The sequence below is a fragment of the Physeter macrocephalus genome, unplaced genomic scaffold (assembly GCF_002837175.3).
Source record: "Physeter macrocephalus isolate SW-GA unplaced genomic scaffold, ASM283717v5 random_39, whole genome shotgun sequence".
NCBI classification, from domain to species: Eukaryota; Metazoa; Chordata; class Mammalia; order Artiodactyla; family Physeteridae; genus Physeter; species Physeter macrocephalus.
The window spans coordinates 141,058-149,829 of NW_021145325.1; the positions used below are offsets into that span (position 1 = coordinate 141,058).

Sequence of the window (8,772 nt, forward strand, 5' to 3'; positions counted from 1 at the left end):
CTGGTCCTCCTCTGTGGGGGGCGTCCTGGGCACTGCAGGGTGTGGACCAGCATCCCTGCCCTCACCCCCTTGATGCCAGGAGCCCCCCAGTCATGACAACCATAGATGTCCCCTGACATGGCCCGGTGTCCCCTGAGTGGGGAGCAGGGGGTCAGAATCATGTCTGCGTGAGACCCACTAGCACAGCTGAATTTCAAATGGTGCAAGGATTTAAGGGTAAAATACACGATCGAACAAAATGCAGGTGAATTGTCTTTTTATAATCTTGACATTTGGAGGAAGGCCACACAAAACGCAAAGGAGAACGTGGGTGTGTGCGAGACATTTCAGATGTCCACTGACAAAACCCACTGTGAGCAAAGTGCAAAGACACGCTCAGAAAAACATTCGCAGTGGACGGCGTACAGACGGAGAAATAGAATTTAAACGCATCACTGGGACTTCCCTGGTGGTCCAGTGGTTAAGACTCTGCACTTCCAATGCAGGCGGCAAGGGTTAGGTCCCTGGTCAGGGAACTGAGATCCCACATACCGTGTGGCAGGGCAAAAAAAAAAAAAAAATATATCGCTGGGAGAGAAACCCCAACAGAAAGGACGCAGCTGGGCCGTTCGCCTTAGAGAAACGGCTGCGCTCACGAGAAGGAGGCCCGGACGCAAGAGCTGAAATCACCTGGGCTTGTCAGGTTGGCCAGGAAGTAAAACTGAACTTGGGAGGATAGGGAGACGCAGCCTGGGATGGGAAATGGTGCGTTTCTGGAGGTCTTTGCGGCTGAAGGTCAAGACGTAAACGAGGGCTTCCCTGGTGGCGTAGTGGTTAAGAATCCGCCTGCCAATGCAGGGGACACGGGTTCAAGCCCTGGCTCAGGAAGATCCCACATGCCGCGGAGCAGCTAGGCCCATGCGCCACAACTACTGAGCCTGCGTTCTAGAGTCTGCGAGCCACAACTACTGAAGCCCGCGTGCCTAGAGCCCGTGCTCCGCAACGAGAAGCCACCGCAATGAGAAGCCCGCGCACCGCAACGAAGAGTAGCCCCCTCTCACAGCAACTAAAGAAAGCCCGTGCACAGCCACCAGGACCCGATGCAGCCAAAAATTAATTAATTAATGAATTATTTTTAAAAAGAGAGTGAATTTCAAGTTGCATAGGAAATGTATAAAATATGATTTCTAAAAAATGTAAATGAGAACACTCAGACTTAAATTCACAGACAAGGCAAACCTACTTCCAGGAATTTACCCCAAAGGACAGCCAAGGATGTAGGAAGTCTGCACAAGGACATCCACCCCAGAACGTAGCAAAATTTAAAAAGAGAGAGAGAAAAAAAGAAAAACAGAAAAAGAAAATGAACACCCTCAAAAAAGCCCACTAATAAGACCGGTTAAATCAATTATAAAATTATTTTAAAAGAAAAAAATTGTAATTCAAACGACAATGTCCTACTGTATAGCACAGGGAATATCTTGTGATAAACCATAATGGAAAAGAATATGAAAAGAGAATGTATATATATGTATAACTGAATCACTTTGCTGTACAGCAGAAATTAACACAACACTGTAAATCAACTACAACAAATACATTTTTTTAAATGAAATAAATTATAATTCATCTATAACATCCGGCTTCAGGAAAGAAGATGGAAATCTAGGTTTATGGATGAGGGAAGATGCCCATCAAGGGAATGCGCACATCACACAGAAAATCCTACTTCTCCAAAACCCCGTGCATGAGTGTAATTCACAGAGAGATTCGGGAGGACACTCGCTGCGGCGTCAGCAGTGGTCCTCGATGGGTGGGGGGGTTTGGGGTGACTTATCTCTCCTTTGTCCTTGTCTAAATTCACTTTCTTTTTACGGGAAGTTGGTCAGATGTTAACGCTACGGAGGAGGGTTGAGCGGGGCTATCTCGTCCCGCACACTGCGCAGACACGTACCCCCTGCGCGACCTCGCCTGGCTCCGGGCCGGCCGTTCTCCAAACTCCCCTCCTGCTAGGCGACTTTGTGAAACAGAGTTAACACTGTGAATCTGTCTGGGGCCTTGGCGGAGCGTAACCCAGCCAGACGGACCCCAGGGTTCCAATCTCAGCTTCTGGTCTTTGTCTGCAGGGACAGCCTCCCTCCCGAGCTGAGCTAAAATATATACTTTTTAACTTTACTGAGGTTCACTTTACACAGCATAAAATTGGCCAGTCTGAAGAACACAGCTCAAAGATTCTTTAGTCAGCTCACCAAGTCACGAGACCACCCCTACCGGCACCCCGCGCAGTTCTGGACCCTCCCCTTCGCCCTGTAAGATGCCTGGTGCCCAAGCACAATTCTTCCCCATTCCTGCCCCAGCCCCTGGCAACCCCGAGTCACCTTTCTGTCCCTACAGATTTGCCTTTTCTGGAAATTTCATCTGAATGGAATCATTTAGTGTCTGCCTTCTTGTCTAACATGTTTTCTTTTATACAAACACACACACACACACACACACACACACACACACTGAATGAGAATATACGTTATAAAGATGTCAGATCTCCCTCAAATTTCTTGCTAAATTGAACACAACCTGAATCAAAGATCCATCTGTATTTTTGTTAGAAACCGGAAGTTTATTCCAAAGACGGCCTGAAAGAAGAAACTCCACGGAAGTAGCACAGACATTTGTGACAGAATCAGAGGAGCACGGAGTGTGGTCCCTGCCTGGCAGGGAAATAGGCCTGACAATTACAGTCAATGAACGAGGCAGGCCACGGGGCAACCTCATTCATTCTCAAGCTATTTCCTCTTCAAACGTCACAAAAGCTACTCAAAATCCTCTTGGGAATAAGAACAGAAACAAACAAGTGAGCAAGAGTTAGGAGACCAGGACTGAGCTTTATTTTGCTCCTGACTTAATCTTACTGAGGCCTTCGCCACATTTCCCGACCTGCTGTCCCACTGCGGTGGGTGACGGGGTTCAGATATCTGTCGCACTCCACGACTTAGCTCTGCTCTGGCCGATGGCCATCGACGGGTCACCCTCCACGCAAACGCGAAATGGAGTGAAGCACCGTAGACCCCAATTAAGCCTTTCGAGGAGGAAGCTAAGAGCTGGGAAGCAGGTGGGCCCGCGCCGCTCTGCGCCCATCCTGGGGGCGCTAGGACCCAGCCTGCCGGACCACCCTGCCGGTCTCCCTGCTCTGTCCCCCTGCTCCCGGAGCCAAGGGCAGAAGACGTTCCCTGTGGCTCCCGTGCCCTCTTGATGGATAAGACGAGCCCTCAGAAGAGAGCAGAGCTGGGAAGATGCAGGCGTGCACGGCGAGGACGCCGCCTGGACAGCAAACCCCAACCTCTTAACCCACCCTGGCTCCGAACCGCCAATCAGAGGCCTACGCAAACACTGAACGCGGAGAAAAGAAAAACCTCAGGACACCGACCTGTGCTGGAGGCCCCGCTGTCTTCAGCGCCGAGGTTCAGGAACCAACGTCCGCTCCCTGGAAGAAAAACGTACCACGTTAGCTGAGCATGATTGGCCCTGAAATGCCGGGTGGGTGTTAGCAGTGTCCGCATGGAAGAGTCGTGCGCTTGTGAATAGACATAAAAATTGCTCTGCGAGCCTAGCCTTCGGGTTACTCTGCCAGACGTTGACGACGGCACAGATAGGATGCTTCAAAATGCAGAGAGGGTAAATGTAACAAAGGCAGTTTGCCAGAAAGATTTGCTAGTGATTTACAATGCTATCCCTGATGAAGTTTCCACATGTTCCAAAACTGAATCGGATGAAAGGGTTGGATGTTCACATGACCTTTGGTAGTTTATAAAAGATGTTCACCTGTATCATCTGACCCCCAAGGTCCCCTGGGAGGAAGGGGAGGGAGCTGAGCCAACCCCCTGACCGAGGGTGCCCCAGAGTGCCCAGCTCACTGGGGGTTTGCCTGAGGCACGTGACCAACTAAATGCAAGGTGGGATCCTGGAGGGGGTCCTGGGGCAGAAAAAAGACGTTAGGGAAAACTAGTGAAATCTGAATAAAGAGTAGATTGAGGTCGCAGAAATGTACCCACGTGGGTCCACCTCTTGGTTGTCACAAACGCACTGCTTAGGAATGACGTGACCACCGGGAGAAATTAGGTGATGGGTAGACAGGAACTCTCATTGAAACACCTCTAAAAATCTAAAATTATTCTAAAACGTTTATTTAAAAAAAAACTCAATTAAAAAATTTAGGGAGAGAATTCCCCGGCAGTCCGGTGGTTAGGGCTCCACACTTCCAATGCAGGGGGCACGGGTTCGATCCCTGGTCGGGGAACTAAGATCCCACATGCTGCCTGAACTCATGATTGGGGATTCTAAAAGCGGTGCCAACTTTGTAGAGAAGTTAACTCCTGCCAACGGGTTTGGTACCTGAAAAGTCAAAGGCTCTACTTATCCTATTCTCTGTCTCACAAAAGCCCTGATGGCAGCCACAACAAAGCACCAGCTAGTAAGCCGGGTGTACCCCTGCTCCTGTGTAAAAGGCCTGTGAAACTCTGAAGCTATACTTGTACACAGATGTGATCCGATGATGCCGTCTCATCTCCATGGCGACCAGGTGTCTCAGTTATCTAGTCTGGTGCCAAGGCATCGGAGACCTGCCACCACTGTGCTGTTCCCCAGTCAGTTCCAAATTTATGAGATTGCCTCAGTCCCTTAGGTATTTGTTCTCTGAAAGAGTTGGAGACCCAGGTAAAGTTCAGAGCAGCTCATAACCTGCCTGCAGCCAATGGCGTATTCCAAAGGTGGCTAAAACAATACTGTCCATCCAACATGGTCTTCTAGAACAGGGGTCAGGAAAGTCTTCTATAAAGAGCTGTACAGTGAATATTTTTGGTTTTGCAGACCATGCAGTCTCTGTCCCAAACACTCAACTTTGACACTGTGGCAAAGCCACAGACAATATGTAAATGCACAGACATGGCTGCCTTGGAGAGGTGAGCCTGATTTGTTCCAAGGGTCATAATTTGCCAAACCTGCTCTAGAACTTTGCCACCCCCCATGGTGAGGTGGAGTCTGATACCCCTCCCCTTGAACTTGGGGAAGTGTGTGATTTGCTTGTGACCAAGAGAGTACGAAGGAACTGACAGTGCATGACCTTCAAGGCTAAATCAGAAAAGGTGATGCTGTTTCTCCCTTAGTCCCTGGGACATCTGCCTGCTTGGCGCCCTGAGCCACCACAGAAGCATCCAATTTTCCTGAGGTCGCCATGCTGTAAGGAAGCCCACCCAAGTCAGCCACGTGGAAAGACCACATGAAGAAGCCTGGAGACTCTTAGGAAGAGGGAGAGGTGTTAAGCAGCCCCCAGTGATCCAACCCTCCACCCACCCAACTGCAAGCTCGGAAGAAACCCTGAGCCAGAATACCCAGCCGAAGCTCTTCCCAAATTCCTGCCCCATAGACACAGAAATAACAACACGATTGCTGTTGTTTTAAGGCACTAAACAAAAAACTTAGAACACTGTCCCAAAACTAGTGAGTGGCAGATATGGGATTCAAACCCAGGTTGGCTTGACATTCTATTACATGATCATTAATCATTCTATTAAATGATTGCTTACAGCAGTCTTTTTAAAAAATGGTGCTAAAATATATGTAACATAGGGCTTCCCTAGTGGCACAGTGGTTGAGAGTCCGCCTGCCGATGCAGGGGACGCAGGTTCGTGCCCTGGTTCGGGAAGATCCCACATGCCGCGGAGCGGCTGGGCCCATGAGCCATGGCCGCTGAGCCTGCGCGTCCGGAGCCTGTGCTCCGCCACGGGAGAGGCCACAGCAGTGAGAGGCCCGCGTACCACAAAAAAAATAATAATAAAATAAAATAAAATATATGTAACATAAAACTTAACATGTTAACCATCAAAAAAAAATCCCACATGCTTCACGGCATGGCCAAAAAATAAATAAATAAATAAAAATTTAAAAATATATAAAAATTTAGGGAACCCTCTTGCACTGTTGGTGGGAATGTAAATTGGTACAACCACTATGGAGAACAGTGTGGAGGTTCCTCAAACAATTAAACATGGGGTTGTCATGTGATCCAGGAATCCCACTTCTGGGCATTTATCCGAAGAAAACTCTAATTTGAAAAGATACATGCACCCCCAACGTTCATAGCAGCACTATTTACATTAGCCAAGACATGGAAGCAACCTACATGTCCATCGACAGATAAATGGATAAAGAAGATGTGGTACATATATACAATGGAATACTACTCAGCTATAAAAAAGAACAAAATAATGCCATCTGCAGCAACATGAATGGACCTAGAGATTATTATACTAAGTGAAGTAAGTCAGAAAGAGAAAAATACCATATGATGTCCCTTATATGTGGAATCTAAAATATGGCACATATGAACTTATTTACAAAATAGAAAGAGACTCAGATTTCGAAAACAAACTTTCGGTTTGTTTACCAAAGGAGAAAGGTGGGGAGGAGGGATAAATTAGGAGGTTGGGATTAACATATACACACTACTAGACATAAAATAGATAACCAACAAGGACCTACTGTATAGCACAAGGAACTCTACTCAATAGTCTGTAATAACCTACATGAGAAAAGAATCTGAAAAAGGATAGATACATGTATATGTATAACTGAACCACTTTGCTGTACACCTGAAACTAACACAACATTGTAAATCAGCTATACCCCAATATGAAAATTTAAAGTTAAAAATGATTTTTTTTAAAAAAGGGCTTCCCTGGTGGCACAGTGGATAAGAATCTGCCTGCCAATGCAAGGGACACAGGTTCGATCCCTGGTCCGGGAAGATCCCACAAGCTGCAGAGCAGCTAAGCCCATGCACCACAAGTACTGAGCCTGCGCTCTAGAGCCTGCGAGCCACAACTACTGAGCCCACATGCCACAACTACTGAAGCCTGCATGCCTAGAGCCCATGCTCCACAACAAGAGATGCCACCGCAATGAGAAGCCCGCACACCGCAATGAAGAGTAGCCCCCGCTCGCCGCAACTAGAGAAAGCCCGCGTGCAGCAACGAAGACCCAACACAGCCAAAAATAAATAAAATTTTTAAAATTTAAAAAATGATTAAAAAATAAAAATTTAAATGCTGGTTCCCTTTCTCTGAGTTGAGGCTAATTTGTTGCCAAAGGCCAGGATGGAGAACCGACATCCCCACCGTCACCTGCAGGTGGCGCTGTGGCCTCAGGAACGCCCTCTGGGCTTCGGGAGCGGCTAGAATCTCCTCCAGCAGCAGGATCTGCTCTACCGGGCCCGCCGCTTAGGATTGGAACTGCTCTGGCCACTGAGGCCAGAGGGGCGCCCTGGAGAGCGCGGAGGGCCAGGCAGCAGTGGACCGCAGGGATGAGAGAGGCGAGGGCCAGAGCAACATGCCCACAGACCTGGAGGCCGAGACTGGCCTCAACGTTGCAGGGACCGTCTATGCCTCCGATCCTTCAACTTTTTGTTCTTTGAATCAATGAAAGACTCACGACAAGTTGGAAACTAGTACAGAGGGGTCCCGGGCACCCTTCACCCAGCCCCCCAATGGCGGCTCCTTACGCAACTAGGGGACATTAGCCAAACCTGGAGACGGTGACTGATAAACCAGGCACCTTTTTTTTTAGTCTTATTGAGATATAATTCTCATGCCACACAATTTGCATAAAGTGGACAATTCAGTGGTCTTTCTGTACATTCACAAAGTTGTGTGACCATCACCGCAATCTTTGAACATTCTCATCACCCCAAGAGGAGACCCCGTCCCCATGAGCAGTCAGTCCCCATCCCTCTCCCCAGCCCCTGACAACGAGGAATCCACTCTCTGTGTCTGTGGATTTGCCTGTTCTGGACGTTTCCCATCAGTGGAATCACACCCTGTGCGTCCTTCTGTGTCTGGCTTCTCTCACTGAGCGTCGTGTTCTCGGGGTCCGTCCGTGTTGTAATGAGTGTCAGTGCTTCACCCCTTTTCACGGCTGCGTGATGCTCCCGTGTGTGGAGGGGCACAGTGGGTGTATCCATCGTCTGCTGATGGACGTTCGGGCTGTTTCCACTTCTGGCTACTGTTAATCACACTGCTGTGAACATGGGCAGCTTATGAATCACTGTTGAGATGGTGTCTCTCTCTCTGCCCTCACATCTACCATCTGCAAATCTCCCCACGCCCCAGCCCTCTAACGCCCGCTGCTGGCTGTCCTCTAGTCCTTGGAGCTGGACTTGGGCAGTGAGGTGACCACCGCAGAGCCTCCACCCCGGCTGTGCTCAGTCCAGACTGGCTTAGACCGGAGCAGAGAAGGGCGAGGACGAAACTCGTGCCCACAGGAACACATCCCCGGGGCTCACAGACAGCAGGCTGCGAGGCGTACCAGCTGGCACCAGGCTGTCCCTGTGATCTTCATTGACAAAGATGCTAGGCTTTCACTTTCCCATCAGGGTGAACCCCGAGCCCCCCGTAAGGGGCCAGCAGTGGATCGAGGAGGCGACGCCATCAGGAGGACCTGCAGAGCTGGCGGCAAAATGAGAGTGTGGGACCCTTTGTTCAAAAACTATTACAAATTTCAGGACGGTGACAGCAGAGCCCTGGGGTGCAGACAGGGTTGCATGAAGCCGGGCCTGCCGACCCCCCGCACACCCTGCCCTCAGAACTGCCGACGAGGCAGGATCGGTAAATCTCAGACACAGACAACAAAAACACCAGGTGCATGGGCTTCCCTGGTGGCGCAGTGGTTGCGCGTCCACCTGCCGATGCAGGGGAACCGGGTCCGCGCCCCGGTCTGGGAGGATCCCACATGCCGCGGAGCGGC

The 8,772-nt window shown here is 49.5% G+C and overlaps 1 protein-coding gene across 1 annotated transcript in view; it reads right to left on the minus strand.

Moving 5' to 3' along the window:
- Positions 1-8,772, minus strand: part of GNG7 (G protein subunit gamma 7) — a 131,086-nt gene that overhangs the window by 103,616 nt on the left and 18,698 nt on the right. Inside the window, exon 2 of the mRNA XM_028483510.2 lies at positions 3,404-3,460. The gene's annotated coding sequence lies outside the window, so the exon portion shown is untranslated. The remainder of the gene's footprint in view (positions 1-3,403; positions 3,461-8,772) is intronic.